This window comes from Nerophis lumbriciformis, linkage group LG37 (genome assembly GCF_033978685.3).
Source record: "Nerophis lumbriciformis linkage group LG37, RoL_Nlum_v2.1, whole genome shotgun sequence".
In the NCBI taxonomy this organism is placed as follows: Eukaryota; Metazoa; Chordata; class Actinopteri; order Syngnathiformes; family Syngnathidae; genus Nerophis; species Nerophis lumbriciformis.
Window position 1 is genome coordinate 4,765,221 of NC_084584.2, and position 17,280 is coordinate 4,782,500.

The window sequence follows — 17,280 nt, forward strand, 5'->3', positions numbered from 1 at the left end:
AGGAGCCGGCGAGCAGCCTAAACTGACAGTTGACAGGTAGGACACAAAGCGTTTTCCTGCTCAAATGAGCGGACTGTTGAAAATAGGAATAGGGGGATTACTTTTCACAAGTAAGATTTAACATTAACGTATTATTGGTTGCATTTTGTGAAAAGAATATTACCGAATATTAAACGATGATGCTGTGTTCCAAATTTAAGTTATTTACTGAAGTTGAGGCTTTGCACTTTGTTTGTTTGTTATATATATATATATATATATATATATATATATATATATATATATATATATATATATATATATATAGCATTTTATTTTAGTTGAAGTTAAGTGAATTATATTTATATAGCGCTTTTCTCTAGTGACTCAAAGCGCTTTTACATAGTGAAACCCAATATCTAAGTTACATTTAAACCAGTGTAATAATAATAATATAATAATAATAATTTTAGTCACCCATAGCACAAAATTTTGGTGATGTAATTTTTTTTTTTTTTTAAATATCAAAATACTAGACTTTTTAGTATGCGGCCCTTGGTGGAAAACATTTAAACACTCCTGATCTACAATATTAAAAGCTTTCAAAATAAAATGTACCTAAATTATAAACAAAGTTTAGCAAGGTAATTAGAAAATAAAATTACTTTAGTTACTTTGAATTTACAACCCCCTGGCGCTGTTTTGTACTGTTTTTATACTTACTTTGATTATTATTTCTCAACTGTTTGTAAATGTTGAAATTTATAAATAAAGGTTTATAAAATTCAAAAAATAAATAAATACAAGTAATTTTGCGGGGGGAATTTTGCATGTTTTGTGGTTTTTGCCGTAAAAAACAGGGTTTTCTTTGACAAAAAGCGCATAAAACTAAATAAAAATACATAATTAATCAACAAGCTATTCATTATGATAAACACTATAATGACAAAGCGCTGTAACACTCTGCACCGGATGTGCTACGACTTTTTTAATTTTTTTTTATTTTTTATTTTATAAACCTTTATAAATTGCAACATTAACAAACAGTTGAGAAATAATAATCAAAATAAGTACAAAAACAGTACAAAACAGCGCCAGGGGGTTGTAAATTATGTCGCGCTATTACTGTAAAGCCGGAAGTGTGTGCCTTGACGTGAGCCAGGTCAAACTTATATATATATATATATATATATATACATTTTTTGCGGGGGGAATTTTGCATGTTTTGTGGTTTTGTGGTTTTCTTTGACAAAAAGCGAATAAAACTAAATAAAAATACATCATTAATCAACAAGCTATTCATTTTAATTAGGGATGTAACGATAAACGCTATAATGACAAAGCGCTGTAACACTCGGCACCAGATGTGACATGGCGCGCTATTACTCTGAAGCCGGAAGTGTGTGCCTTGATGTGAGCCAGGTCAAACTTATATATATATATATATATATATATATATATATATATATATATATATATATATATATATATATATGTGTGTAACCTATTTTTATGGACTTGCCTCTTTGTGATGTTAAGTTCCTCTTATAAGCTGTTATACAGTATATGCCTTGAGCTCTTATTTTGAAGGCGCTAAGAGATGCTGTGTTCCAAATTTAAGTTATTTACTGAGATTGAGTGAGCCTATGGCTTTGCACTTTGTTTGTTATATATATATATATATATATATTTTGCATTCTATTTTAGTTACTTTGAATTTACAACCCCCTGGCGCTGTTCTGTACTGTTTTTGTACTGTTTTTATACTTACTTTGATTATTATTTATCAACTGTTTATAAATGTTGAAATTTATAAATAAAGGTTTATAAAATTCAAAAAAAAATAAATACAAATAATTTTGCGGGGGGAATTTTGCATGTTTAGTGGTTTTTGCCGTAAAAAACAGGGCTTTCTTTGACAAAAAGTGAATAAAACTAACTAAAAATACATAATTAATCAACAAGCTATTCATTACGATAAACGCTATAATGACAAAGCGCTGTAACACTCTGCACCGGATGTGCACCGACTTTTAAACAATTTTTAATTTTTTTTTATAAACTTTGATTTATAAATTGCAACATTTACAAACAGTTGAGAAATAATAATCTAAGTAAGTACAAAAACAGTACAGAACAGCGCCAGGGGGTTGTAAATTCAAAGTAACTAAAATAGAATGCAATATATATATATATATATATATATATATATATATATATATATATATATATATATATATATATATATATATATAACAAACAAACAAAGTGCAAACTCAATTTCAGTAAATCACTTAAATTTGGAGCACAGCATCATCGTTTTCACGGCTTTTTGGTTGTTAGAGGTAGAGAGTGTTTTAAACGTAGAGTTCTAATTCTTTTTTTAATAATCGAAAGAATATGACCACAGGAAGTGAATTCTCGTGACGTCACACAAACCGAAGGTGACGCCACCAACACCCGATTTCTTCCTCCTGCGTCATTACAAAAAAAACCAATAAAACCATTTCAAAATAAAACGAAAGAAAGGAGAAGATAAACATATTTAAAAATGTGTCTCTTAATTATTAACTATATTATTATTTTATATATATATATATATATATATGTATATATATATGTATATGTATGTATATATGTATATGTATATGTATATGTATATGTATATATATATATATATATATATATGTGTGTGTGTGTATATATCAGGGCCGGCCCGTGGCATAGGCCGTATAGGCAAATGCTAAGGGCGCCGTCCATCAGGGGGCGCCACGCCAGTGCCACAAATGTTGGGGAAAAAAGAAAAAGAAAAAAAAAGTTGTTACTATTATTTCTAAATACAAAAAATAATCCCACGTTAATTAAAATGCAAAGTAAAACCTATATAATAGAAATATTATTTGTTACAACATTACGCCCCCTCCCTTCCCGTATCATGACTCTTTTTGGACGTCACCACATCAAAAAATCAACACAAGATGTCAAAACGGTCAAAACTGTCAGGTGCCCAGGGAAGAAAAAAGAGAAAAGAAGAGGAGGAGAAACGAGAAAAGACAGAGGTAGCAGGTAGGTAACGTTAGCCTACATGAAATTATTTGTCTGTTACAGAATGTGATAGTAACCTGGCTTTTTAGCATTAAGCTAATGTTACATGATTCGGCAATTGCTAATCAATAAATAGCTAGTTTTGTTTTAACGTCGGGTTAATATTGTTGGAGGGGGCTAAATTGTTATGGAAAATAATAATGTAACGTTAGGTAATTACAGTACTCCCACCTTACATTCCTCAGGGACATTTGTATTAGATCTTTTAAGCAGGTGTTTTTTGTTTACATTGTTTTTGCCTTCTGGTTAGCTAATGTTTGCCCTGCAGGTAATAGTCACTTTTCCACCCCTTTATATATTAGGTATAGTTGTAAGTAAAAAAAAAAAAAAGGTCAAAGACAAAGCTATTCAGTTTCTTGTGAGTATATACACTTCACTGCCGATGTTGGGGGGGGCGCCACCTAAAATCTTGCCTAGGGCGCCAGATTGGTGAGGGCCGGGCCTGGTATATATATATATATATTTTTTTTTATAGGGTTAGGGTTTGGGTTAACCCTAACGAAATTTTTTATTTATTATTATTATTATTATTATTTATATATATATATATATATATATATATATATATATATATATATATATATATATATATATATATATATATATATATATATAATTTTTTAAATTTTACACATGGCTGTAAGTGTGTATGAGTATATTTCAGGCACGTTCAACAATACCGTGATAACAATGACAAACATGATAGTTTTGGTGACAATAAAGGGACAAGCGGTAGAAAATGGATGGATGGAACCGTGATATTTATTACATTTTCAGTTTGTAGCAGTGCTGTACTGATTTTACCACTAGAGGGCAGCAAATAGTCCATGTAAATATTTAGTCCAGCCATCCGTCCGTCCATTTTCTACCGCTTGTCCCTCTCCAGTGTGGTTAAATTACATTCATTGTTCGCCTTACGTCAGAAGTTATAACAAGAATCGTTAACATCTAAATGTCCTCTAATAAACACACAATCTCTTCTTTTTTTAGTCATTTACAAAAAGGCAACATGGTAGGTCACAGGCTGCGAGGAGCTGGCAGCTACACAACAGCTAAGCACACAATAGACATATGTGATAGTCATTGAACAATATTGCAGCACATTTGTCAATACAAACAAGTATACTTATAGTTGTGTGTCACTGACACATACATAAGTATTAGAGAGTGACCAGTAACAAACGTGTCCACGTCATTCAACTTATTGCATCATGGGTAAGGCTGAAACGACGCGTCGACGTAGTCGACGTCATCGGTTACGTAAATACGTCGACGCCGTTTTTGTGCGTCGGCGCGTCGCATATTTACGTCACACTACTTTACTGTCATGGCGGAGCGCAAAGCAGACGATGCGAGCGAGGGGAAAAAAGCACGCCAAAAGTCGTCAAAAGTGTGGGAGTATTTCAATAAACGGCCTAATAATGTTGTTGTATGCACACTGTGTCGAGCGGAAATGGCCTATCATAGCAGCACAACGGCTATGAACGAACATTTGAAAAGAAAACCCCCGACAGCGTTCTTGCCATCACCATCAACAAGTCAATCGTCTGCGTGCGTATACGTTGTCATTATTACACAAAAACATGAATGTGTCATTTGTATCTGCGTTGTAAATTCATAAACTAAAGCACCGTTTCGCTCTGAGAGGCGCGTTTGGCGTGCCTGTTCAGTGTTTACAAAGACGCGCTCCTCTTTAACGCTGTGGAGAGGCGGCGGCGGCGAGCGAGCGGCGAGGCGGGGCGCGCCGGGAGCGACGCCGCAATCGTGCCCAGGTGCGCGATCCGCGCAGTTGGAAGAGAAAAGACTTTGTGTAAAATTAAAAGATTGTAAACCTGGCAAAGCCGTTTGGCGTTCAGTCTGTCGGTCCTGAAAGAACCCCACGGCACAAGACGTGTCACAAACGCTAACGTTAATTAGTTGTGCAAATACCTTTTACAACATTAACAGTTACATATACTATGTACAAACCAACAATTAACTTTCACTTTAATCATACTATCATTGTTGTGTTATTAAGCAAAATAAGCAATACTTTTACTTTTGTTGAAATGTTTACACTGTACACTTTTTTGTATTGGATGTTTAGCTTTATTTTTGCACATTTTAGCAAATAAGCAATACTTTTACTTTTGTTGAAATGTTTACACTTGTTACAGAATATTTCCGTTTTGCACTTTTTTGTATTGGATGTTTATCTTTATTTTTGCACATTTTAAAGCAAAATAAGCAATACGTTTACTTTTGAAATGCTTATACTATTCCAGAATATTAAGATTTGCACTGGATGTTTACTTTTATATTTGCACATTAAAAAGCAAATAAGCTACTTTTAATTTTGTTAAATGTTAAAAGTTTTAAATGTTTACATTGTTACAGAATATTTTGTCATGTTGTTGTCAATGTTGACTGACTAGTGGCCATACTTTTTTTTTTGTAAATAAAAGCCATGCCTTTTGAAAAAACTGGCCTACATTTATTTTTTCCTCTTCATTTTAAATAAATAAAAAAAATCGGTAAAAGGAAAAATAATCTATAGATTAATCGAAAAAATAATCTATAGATTAACCGATTAATCGAAAAAATAATCTATAGATTAATCGATAGAAAAATAACCGTTAGCTGCAGCCCTAATCATGGGCTTAACTTAATGAATAAAAAGAAAACAATTACCACTCCACTTCAACTTAAAGACAGCATAAGTCAATGCTAGACTGTTAATAATACAAAAGCCAAAAGCAGTGAAGTTGTCACGTTGTGTAAATGGTCAATAAAAAGAGAATACAACAAATCCTTTTCAACTTATATTCAATTGAATAGACTGCAAAGACAAGATATTTAACTTTGTTATTTTTTTGCAAATATTAGCTCATTTGGAATTTGATGCCTGCAACATGTTTCCAAAAAAGCTGGCACAAGTGGCAGAAAAGACTGAGAAAGGCTCATCAAACACTTATTTGGAACATCCCACAGGTGAACAGGCTAATTGGGAACAGGTGGGTGCCATGATTGGGTATAAAAGCAGCTTCCGTGAAATGCTCAGTCGTTCACAAACAAGGACGGGGGCGAGGGTCACCACTTTGTCAACAAAATGCCTGAGCAAATTGTTTAAGAACAACAATTATCAACCAGCTATTGCAAGGAATTTAGGGATTTCACCATCTACGCTCCGTAATATCATCAAAAGGTTCAGAGAATATGGAGAAATCACTGCACGTAAGCCATGATATTACGCACCTTGGATCCCTCAGGCGGTACTGCATCAAAAAGCCACATCGGTGTGTAAAGGATATCACCACATGGGCTCGGGAACACTTCAGAAAACCACTGTCAGTAACTACTAGGGGTGTACACAAAAATGTCGGTTCGGTACGTACCTCGGTTTAGAGGTCACGGTTCGGTTCATTTTCGGTACAGTAAGAAAACAACAAAATATACATTTTTGGGTTATTTATTTACCAAATTTGCAAAAATCTTCCACCCAAAATATGTTTCTTAGTGTAATATTTGATGTGAAGTAATGGGAACCTTGGATAGGTCAATAATTCATAATAACATTGATTTTGATTCAATATTATGTTTTGAGCAATGACAGTTTGAAAGGAAAAAAAAAACAGCTTTGTTTTATTAGTCAACATTGCAACTTTTAAGCTTTTTTATTTCACTTTTGTTATGTTTTTGTTGATTTTAATAGTATTTTTCAGAATGTGCCGTGGGCCTTTTAAAACATTAGCTGTGGGCCGCAAATGGCCTCCGGGGGCACACTTTTGACACCCCTGCTATAGATAATAAAACATTAAATGTGATAAATCTATGGATAAAATGCGCGTTTATCATAACTCTCTCTCTCTCTCTGTCTCTGCCCCTCCCTCACCAATGCTGCTGTTTGTTTTGTTTTTAACCCCTTCTTAACCCTGAACGTACATTGAAAATACACGCAACCCTAACTCAAAATGCCGGACATTTGAGGCATTTAAGAAACTCCGCCCTGACAGCTCCGCAAAAGAGGACATGTCCGGTGAAAAGAGGACGTATGGTCAGTCTATCCTAGCCCGTTAGCTGCTAGCATGCCGGGTGTTGTGCCTCGGTGTGCGTTGTTTACACAACGTGCGTTACGCTACTTAATATATGTCCGTGTGGAAACTCGTTCGGTACACCTCCGAACCGAACCAGAACCCCCGTACTGGAAAATTTAAACTTGAAAAAAATTTTGTAGCTTGAAAATAATTTTTTACCTTGAAAAAAAATTTTTACCTTGAAAAAAAAAATTTACCTTGAAAATTTTTTTTTACCTTGAAAATCATATTTAACCTTGAAAAAAAATTTTACCTTGAAAATTTTTTTTAACCTTGAAAATCATTTTTTACCTTGAAAATCATGTTTTAACTTAAAACATTTTTTTTTAATTTAAATTATTATTTTTTTATTTTATTTTTTTTTTAATTTTTGTAACATTTTAAAAAAATTTTTTTTTTTTTTAAATGTTGATTTTTTTAAATTTAAAAAATATATATTTTTAATTTTTTTTTAAATATTTTTAACTTTTTAAACTTTTTTTTTTAACTTTTTTTTAAAACTTTTTTTTAAACTTTTTTTTTACTTTTTAAATTTTTTTTTTACCCTAACCCTAACCCTAATCTTAACCCTAACCCTAACCCTAAAAAAAAAAAGTTAATTGTTAAAGTTGTTTAAAAAAATTAAAAAAAATTAAAAATTGTTTTAAATTGTTTTAAAAAATTAAAAAAAAAATATTTTTTTTTTTACAAATTAAAAAAAAAAAAAAAAAAAATTTTTTTTACTGAAATGGTTCAATACAAATACACGTAACGTTACACCCCGAGTGACTACAGTCGGTCGCTACATCTGTAAGTGCAAGTTAAAACTCTACTATGCAAAGCCAAAGCCATTTATCAACAACACCCAGAAACGCCGCCGGCTTCGCTGGGCCCGAGATCATCTAAGATGGACTGATGCAAAGTGGAAAAGTGTTCTGTGGTCTGACGAGTCCACATTTCAAATTGTTTTTGGAAACCGTGGACGTGGAATTACACAAGGTGCCGACTTCACTGCTTTTGGGTTTTGTAAATAGGTTAGTGTTTTCATACCGACCCTTGTTCTCTGTTCCACTCCTCTCACTTGATGCAGCTTTTTCCAACATTCCACTCGTACTCTATAGTAGGGCTGTCCCGATACGACTTTTTCAAACCGATATTGATCCGATGCGATATCATTACATGCTTGTGTTATTTTGTAGTGTGAAATCTTCACCCACTTTTTTCCTCCTTTGACGTTAAATAAGTCATTGCACCTTGAAATGTGATTTGTGTGTCGTTTTCAGAGCAACTTGTTAACATTTTATGAATGCTACCATCTCTCTCAGTGTGCGTGTGTTCTTGTATTTCTAGCCTTCTTGAGACACCAACAAGTATCTTCCATATGAGGAGGTGTGAACAAGTGATGACATAAATCATGGTCCCAATAACATTACATCTAAATAGAGAATGTCTCATTTGTGGTGACATCTATCAAAATGAGGGTGGTCCCAAAAAGGAGGGATTTTTCAAATGGACTGTGTGTCGCTTTTAAAAGTGCTCCCCCCTCTGGTCAACATATGAAATAACAAGTGTGTGTAAGAAATTGAAATGCGCCCCCTTTGGCCAAAATTAATTAAAATAAATAAATAAATAAATATGTATATAGAGACATACTGTAATAACTTGAAGTAAATAAGAAAAACCAATTATAAACAAAAAAAAAATCAAAATTTTTTTTTTTTACTAAAAGCAGTCTTTTTCTCACAATGTGTCGACTTTTTTCTTATAAAAGTGGTAACAATTTCTCATATTCTTTCTGCTTCTGTGATATTGCAATATTTTCTCGTGAAATTATTACTTTTTTTTAATGTTAAATTATTACTTTTTAATGCAAAATGGTGACATTTGTCATATAAAATTCTGACTTTTATCACAATATTGCCAATTTTTTTGTTCTTGTAAAATAGTGACATTTTTGGAGTAAAATTATGACTTTTGCCGTAATTTTGCAGAGTAAAATTCCAATTATTATTATAATATTGCCAAAATGTTAAAGTTTTCTTATAAAATTGTGACTGTTATTGAGTAAAATTCCAACTTTTATTGCACAAATGTTCAGTTTTTTTTTTGTAGAAAAAAATGAAGATTAAAAAACAATTACAAAAAAAAAAAATCAAAACAATTTTTTTTTTACTAAAAGCAGTCTTTTTCTCACAATGTGTCGACTTTTTTCTTATAAAATTGGGAACAATTTTCATATTCTTTCTGCTTCTGTAATATTGCAATATTTTCTCGGGAAATTATTACTTTTTTAATGTAAAATTATTACTTTTTAATGCAAAATGGTGACATTTGTCATATAAAATTCAGACTTTTATCACAATATTGCCAATTTTTTTGTTGTTCTTGTAAAATAGTGACATTTTTTGAGTGAAATTATGACTTTTGCCGTCATTTTGCAGAGGAAAATTCCGATTAGTAAAATTCCAACTTTTATCATAATATTGCACAAATGTTCCGTTTTCAACATATGAAATAACAAGTGTGTGTAAGAAATTGAAATGCGCCCCCTTTGGCCAAAATTAATTAAAAAAAATAAATAAATAAATATGTATATAGAGACATACTGTAATAACTTGAAGTAAATAAGAAAAACCAATTACAAACAAAAAAATCAAAACATTTTTTTTTTACTAAAAGCAGTCTTTTTCTCACAATGTGTTGACATTTTTCTTATAAAAGTGGTAACAATTTCTCATATTCTTTCTGCTTCTGTGATATTGCAGTATTTTCTCGTGAAATTATTACTTTTTTTAATGTTAAATTATTACTTTTTAATGCAAAATGGTGACATTTGTCATATAAAATTCTGACTTTTATCACAATATTGCCAATTTTTTTGTTCTTGTAAAATAGTGACATTTTTGGAGTAAAATTATGACTTTTGCCGTAATTTTGCAGAGTAAAATTCCAATTATTATTATAATATTGCCAAAATGTTAAAGTTTTCTTATAAAATTGTGACTGTTATTGAGTAAAATTCCAACTTTTATTGCACAAATGTTCAGTTTTTTTTTTGTAGAAAAAAATGAAGATTAAAAAACAATTACAAAAAAAAAAAATCAAAACAATTTTTTTTTTACTAAAAGCAGTCTTTTTCTCACAATGTGTCGACTTTTTTCTTATAAAATTGGGAACAATTTTCATATTCTTTCTGCTTCTGTAATATTGCAATATTTTCTCGGGAAATTATTACTTTTTTAATGTAAAATTATTACTTTTTAATGCAAAATGGTGACATTTGTCATATAAAATTCAGACTTTTATCACAATATTGCCAATTTTTTTGTTGTTCTTGTAAAATAGTGACATTTTTTGAGTGAAATTATGACTTTTGCCGTCATTTTGCAGAGGAAAATTCCGATTAGTAAAATTCCAACTTTTATCATAATATTGCACAAATGTTCCGTTTTCAACATATGAAATAACAAGTGTGTGTAAGAAATTGAAATGCGCCCCATTTGGCCAAAATTAATAAACATAAATATGTATATAGAGACATACTGTAATAACTTGAAGTAAATAATGAAGATTAAAAAACAATTACAAACACAAAAATCAAAACACTTTTTTTTCTTCTAAAAGCAGTCTTTTTTTCCACAATGTGTCGACTTTTTTCTTATGAAATTGGGATAAAATTTCTCATATTCTTTCTGTTTCTGTAATATTGCAATATTTTCTCTTGAAATTATTACTTTTTTAAATATAAATAAATATGTATGTAGAGACATACTGTAATAATGAAGTAAATGAAGATTAAAAATCAAAAACATATTTTTTTTTACTAAAAACAATCTTTTTCTCACAATGTGTCGACTTTTTTCCTTATAAAATCGGAAACAATTTCTCATATTGTTTCTGTAATATTGCAATATTTTCTTGTAAAATTATTACTTTTTTAATGTAAAATTAGTACTATTTAAAGCAAAATGGCGACATTTGTCATATAAAATTCTGACTTTTTTTTTTTTTTACAATATTGCACATTTCTTTGTTCTTGTAAAATAGTGACATTTTTTGAGTAAAATTATAACTTTTGTCGTAATTTTGCAGAGTAAAATTCCGATTATTATTACAATAGTGCCAACATTTTAAAGTTTTCTTATAAAATTGTGACTGTTATTGAGTCAAATTCCAACTTTTATCATAATATTGCACAAATGTTCAGTTTTTCTTGTAAAACTTTGACATGCGTTGAGTAAAATGACGACTTTTATTATAATGCTGCCAAAATTTTAAGTTTTTCTTGTGAAATTGTGACCTTTTTCTTGTGAAATTCCGACTCACAACAAGCCTTATTTTATATTTGCATAGTTTGTATATATTATTAATGTTGTAAATACACTTCTTTATATATAGACAATCCTGCGATGAGGTGGCGACTTGTCCAGGGTGTACCCCGCCTTCCGCCCGATTGTAGCTGAGATAGGCTCCAGCGCCCCCCGCGACCCCAAAGGGAATAAGCGGTAGGAAATGGATGGATGGATATATAGACAGTGTCTCATTTGGTGACATCTATCAAAATGAGGGTGGTCCCAAAAAGGAGGGATTTTTCACATTGACTGTGTGTCACTTTTAAAAGTGCTCCCCCTCTGGTCAACATATGAAATAACAAGTGTGTGTAAGAAATTGAAACACGCACCCTTTGGCCAAAATTAATAAAATTAAAAAAATGTGAAAATCATTTTTTACCTTGAAAAAAAAATTTTACCTTGAAAAAAAATTTTTAACTTGAAAAATTTTACCCTAACCCTAAAAAAAAATGTTAATTGTTAAAATTGTTTAAAAAAATTAAAAAAAAATTAAAATTGTTTTAAATTGTTTTAAATTGTTTAAAAAAAATACAAAATAATTAAAAAAAAGGTTTAAAATTTAAAAATTTTTTTAAAAAATTAAAAAAATTTGAAAATCATTTTTTACCTTGAAAAAAGAATTTTACCTTGAAAAAAAACTTTAACTTGAAAAATTTTTTGTAGCTTGAAAATCATTTTTTACCTTGAAAAAAAAAATTTACCTTGAAAATTTTTTTTTACCTTGAAAATCATTTTTTACCTTGAAAATCATGTTCTAACTTAAAACATTGTTTTTGAATTTTTAAAAATGTTACACGTTTTTTTAAAAATTTTAATTTAAAAAAAAAAAAATTTAAATTGTACTTTGAAAATCATTTTTTACCTTGAAAATTTTTTTTTACCTTGAACTTTTTTTTTTAACCTTGAACATTTATTTTTACCTTGAAAATTGAAATGCGCACCATTTGGCCAAAATTAATGTATATAGAGACATACTGTAATAACTTGAAGTAAATAATGAAGATTAAAAAACAATTACAAACACAAAAATCAAAACACATTTTTTTTTTACTAAAAGCAGTCTTTTTCTCACAATGTGTCGACTTTTTTCTTATAAAATCGGGAACAATTTCTCATATTCTTTCTGCTTCTGTAATATTGCAATATTTTTTCGTGAAATTATTACTTTTTTTTAATGTTATATTATTACTTTTTAATGCAAAATGGCAACATTTGTCATATAAAATTCTGACTTTATCACAATATTGCCCATTCTTTTGTTGTTCTTGTAAAATAGTGACATTTTTGGAGTAAAATTATGACTTTTGCTGTAATTTTGCAGAGTAAAATTCCGATTGTTATTATAATATTGCCAAAATTTAAAAGTTTTCTTATAAAATTGTGACTATTATTGAGTAAAATTCCAACTTTTATTGTACAAATGTTCAGTTTTTCTTGTAGTAAATAATGAAGATTAAAAAACAATTACAAACAAAAAAAATCAAAACAATTTTTTTAAATTACTAAAAGCAGTCTTTTTCTCACAATGTGTCGACTTTTTTCTTATAAAATCGGGAACAATTTCTCATATTCTTTCTGCTTCTGTAATATTGCAATATTTTCTCGTGAAATTATTACTTTTTTTTAATGTTATATTATTACTTTTTAATGCAAAGTAGTGACATTTGTCATAGAAAATTCTGACTTATCACAATATTGCCCATTTTTTTGTTCTTGTAAAATAGTGACATTTTTGGAGTCAAATTATGACTTTTGCCGTAATTTTGCAGAGTAAAATTCCGATTGTTATTATATTATTGCCAAAATCTAAAAGTTTTCTTATAAAATTGTGACTGTTATTGAGTAAAATTCCAACTTTTATTGTACAAATGTTCAGTTTTTCATGCAGGAAATAATGAAGATTAAAAAACAATTACAAACAAAAAAAATCAAAACAATTTTTTTTTTACTAAAAGCAGTCTTTTTCTCACAATGTGTCGACTTTTTTCTTATAAAATTGGGAACAATTTCTCATATTCTTTCTGTTTCTGTAATTTTTCTCGGGAAATTATTACTTTTTTTTAATGTAAAATTATTACTTTTTAATGCAAAATGGTGACTTTTATCACAATATTACCAATTTTTGTTGTTGTTCTTGTAAAATAGTGACATTTTTTGAGTGAAATTATGACTTTTGCCGTAATTTTGCAGAGTAAAATTCAGATTAGTAAAACTCCAACTTTTATCATAATATTGCACAAATGTTCAGTTTTCCTTGTAAAATGTTGACTTGCGTTGAGTAAAATGACGACTTTTATTATAATACTGCCAAAATTCTAAGTTTTTCTTGTGAAATTGTGACCTTTTTCTTGTGAAATTCTAACTCAAATCCCAACAATCTTTTTTATATTTGCATAGTATGTATATATTATTTTAATGTTGTAAATGCACTTCTTTATATATCGAGAAAGGCTGGTCCTAAAGAGGGAGGCATTTTTCTCAGGTCTCAAGAATGTAACAAATACAAGAGTGTGTGTTTGTGTGTGTTTGTGTGTGTGTGTGTGTGTGTGTGTGTGTGTGTGTGTGTGTGTGTGTGTGTGTGTGTGTGTTCTTATATTTCTGCCATTCTTGAGACGCCAACAAGGAAAAGTAGCTTACATATGAGGACCGGTGAACAAGTTAGGACCGAAATCATGGTCCCAATACGGAAAAACATTGCATCTAAATAGAGAATATCTCATTCGTGGTCAACATATGAAATAACAAGTGTGTGTAAGAAATTGAAATGCGCCCCCTTTGGCCAAAATTAATTTAAATAAATAAATAAATAAATAAATATGTATATAGAGACATACTGTAATAACTTGAAGTAAATAATGAAGATTAAAAAACAATTACAAACAAAAAAATCAAAACAATTTTTTTTTTACGAAAAGCAGTCTTTTTCTCACAATGTGTCGACTTTTTTCTTATAAAATTGGGAACAATTTCTCATATTCTTTCTGTTTCTGTAATATTGCAATATTTTTCTCGTGAAATTATTACTTTATGTAAAATTATTAGTTATTAATGCAAAATGGTGACATTTGTCATATAAAAGTGACTTTTATCACAATATTTCCATTTTTTTTTTGTTCTTGTTAAATAGTGACATTTTTGCCGTAATTTTGCAGAGTAAAATTCCGATTATTATTGTAATATTGCCAACATTTTAAAGTTTTCTTACAAAATTGTGACTGTTATTTAGTAAAATTCCAACTTTTATCATAACATTGCACAAATGTTCCGTTTTTCTTGTAAAATTTTGACTTGTGTTGAGTAAAAATGATGACTTTTATTATAATACTGCCAAAATTCTAAGTTTTTCTTGTGAAATTGTGACCTTTTTCTTGTGAAATTCCAACTCATTTTTCACAACAAGGTTTTTTATATGTGCATAGTATGTATATATTATTAATGTTGTAAATACACTTCTTTATATATCTAGAAATGCTGGTCCGAAAGAGGGAGGCCTTTTTTTTAGGTCTCAAGAAGGTAACAAATACAAGTGTGTGTGTGTGTGTGTGTGTGTGTGTGTGTGTGTGTGTGTGTGTGTGTGTGTGTGTGTGTGTGTCTGTAAGAGTAATAGAGAGCGAGAGAAAGTAAAAATAGCCCACACAGAGCTTGTGTGTCGTGAGTGCAGGAATGTTGAGCACACAGGAAGTGTGTGTGCCAGTGAGCTGTTGTGGTGTTCACCCTGATGATGATGATGATGATGATGATGATGATGAGGGGTGTGTTTATATTTCATGTGTACGTGCATGTTTAGGCTGCGTGCACAAAGGGGGGTCTATGTGACGCTATCTGCACGTGGGACCCGTTGATTGGCCCAAACAAAGTCGAGTGTTCATCTCCTGGAACAAACACACCTCACAGTGTATATAGTTTATGTGTTTATGTATATGTATATATCAGTGACGTGCAGTCACAATTTTCAAGTTAAAAATTTTTTTTCAAGGTAAAACATTTGTTTCAAGGTAAAAAATGATTTTCAATTTTTTTTAAATTTTTTAAAAATGTTTTTAAATGTTTTTATTTTTTTTTATATTTTTTAATTTGTAAAAAAATGTTAAACTTTTTTTATTTTTATTTTATTTTTTAAAACAATTTAAAACAATTTTTAATTTTTTTAAACAACTTTAACAATTAACATTTTTTTTTAGGGTTAGGGTTAGGGTTAGGGTAAAAAAAAAAAAAAAAAGTTAAAAAAAAGTTTAAAAAAAGTTAAAAAAAAGTTTAAAAAAAGTTAAAAATATTTAAAAAATTTAAAAAATTTAAAAAAAAAATTAAATAAAAAATAAAATTAAAAAAAAATAATTAAAATTTAAAAAATGTTACAAAAATTAAAAAAATTAAAAAAAAATTTTTTTTAAAAATTAAAAAAAATTTTTTTTTTTAAATTTAAAAAAAATTTTAAATAAAAAAAAATGTTTTAAGTTAAAACATGATTTTCAAGGTAAAAAATGATTTTCAAGGTAAAAAAACTTTTCAAGGTAAAAAAAATTTTCAAGGTAAAATTTTTTTTTCAAGGTTAAATATGATTTTCAAGGTAAAAAATGTTCAAGGTAAATTTTTTTTTTTCAAGGTAAATTTTTGTTTTCAAGGTAAAAAATTATTTTCAAGCTATAAAAATTTTTTCAAGTTTAATTTTTTTTTTCAAGGTAAAAAATGATTTTCTAATTTTTTAAATTTTTTAAAAACGTTTTTACATTTTTTTATTTTTTTTAATTTGTAAAAAATTTTTAAACTTTTTTTGATTTTTTTTTAAATTTTTTAAAACAATTTTAATTTTTTTTAATTTTTTTAAACAATTTTAACAATTAAAATTTTTTTTAGGGTTAGGGTTAGGGTTAAGATTAGGGTTAGGGTTAGGGTAAATTTTTTTTTTAAAAGTTAAAAAAAGTTAAAAAAAAAAGTTAAAAAAAAGTTAAAAATATTTAAAAAATTAAAAAAAAATTAAAAACATTTTTTTTTTTAATTTTTTTAAAAATTTAAAAAATGTTACAAAAATTAAAAAAACGTAAAAAAAAAAAAAAAAATGTTTTAAGTTAGAACATGATTTTCAAGGTAAAAAATGATTTTCAAGGTAAACATTTTTTTTCAAGGTAAAACTTTTTTTTCAAGGTAAAAAATGATTTTCAAGGTACAAAAAATGTTCAAGTTAAAATTTTTTTTTCAAGGTAAAATTTTTTTTCAAGGTAAAAAATGATTTTCAAATTTTTTTAATTTTTTAAAAATGTTTTTAAATGTTTTTATTTTTTTTTATTTTTTTTAATTTGTAAAAAATTTTTAAACTTTTTTTAAATTTTTTAAAACAATTTAAAACAATTTTTAATTTTTTTAAACAACTTGAACAATTAACATTTTTTTTAGGGTAAGGGTTAGGGTTAGGGTAATTATTTTTTTTAAAAAGTTAAAAAAAACAAAAAAAGTTAAAAAAAAAAGTTAAAATAAAAGTTAAAAAAAGTTAAAAAAAAGTTAAAAATATTTAAAACATTTAAAAAAAAAAAAAAAAAAAAAAAAAATTCAAATTAAAAAAAAAAATTTAAACATTTAATTTTAAAATTTAAAAAATGTTACAAAAATTAAAAAACGTAAAAAAAAAAATTTAAAAAAAATGTTTTAAGTTAAAACATGATTTTCAAGGTAAAAAATGATTTTCAAGGTAAAACAAAATTTAAGGTAACATTTTTTCTTTTATCATGGAAAGAAAAAAAATGTAAAAAGAAAAAAAAATTTAATTGTTATATCTATCCAGTGATTATACTATAAAG

At 28.4% G+C, this 17,280-nt stretch overlaps 1 protein-coding gene across 1 annotated transcript in view; it reads left to right on the forward strand.

Moving 5' to 3' along the window:
- Positions 1–17,280, forward strand: part of stard13a (StAR related lipid transfer domain containing 13a) — a 140,881-nt gene that overhangs the window by 654 nt on the left and 122,947 nt on the right. The gene's annotated exons all lie outside the window — the stretch shown is intronic.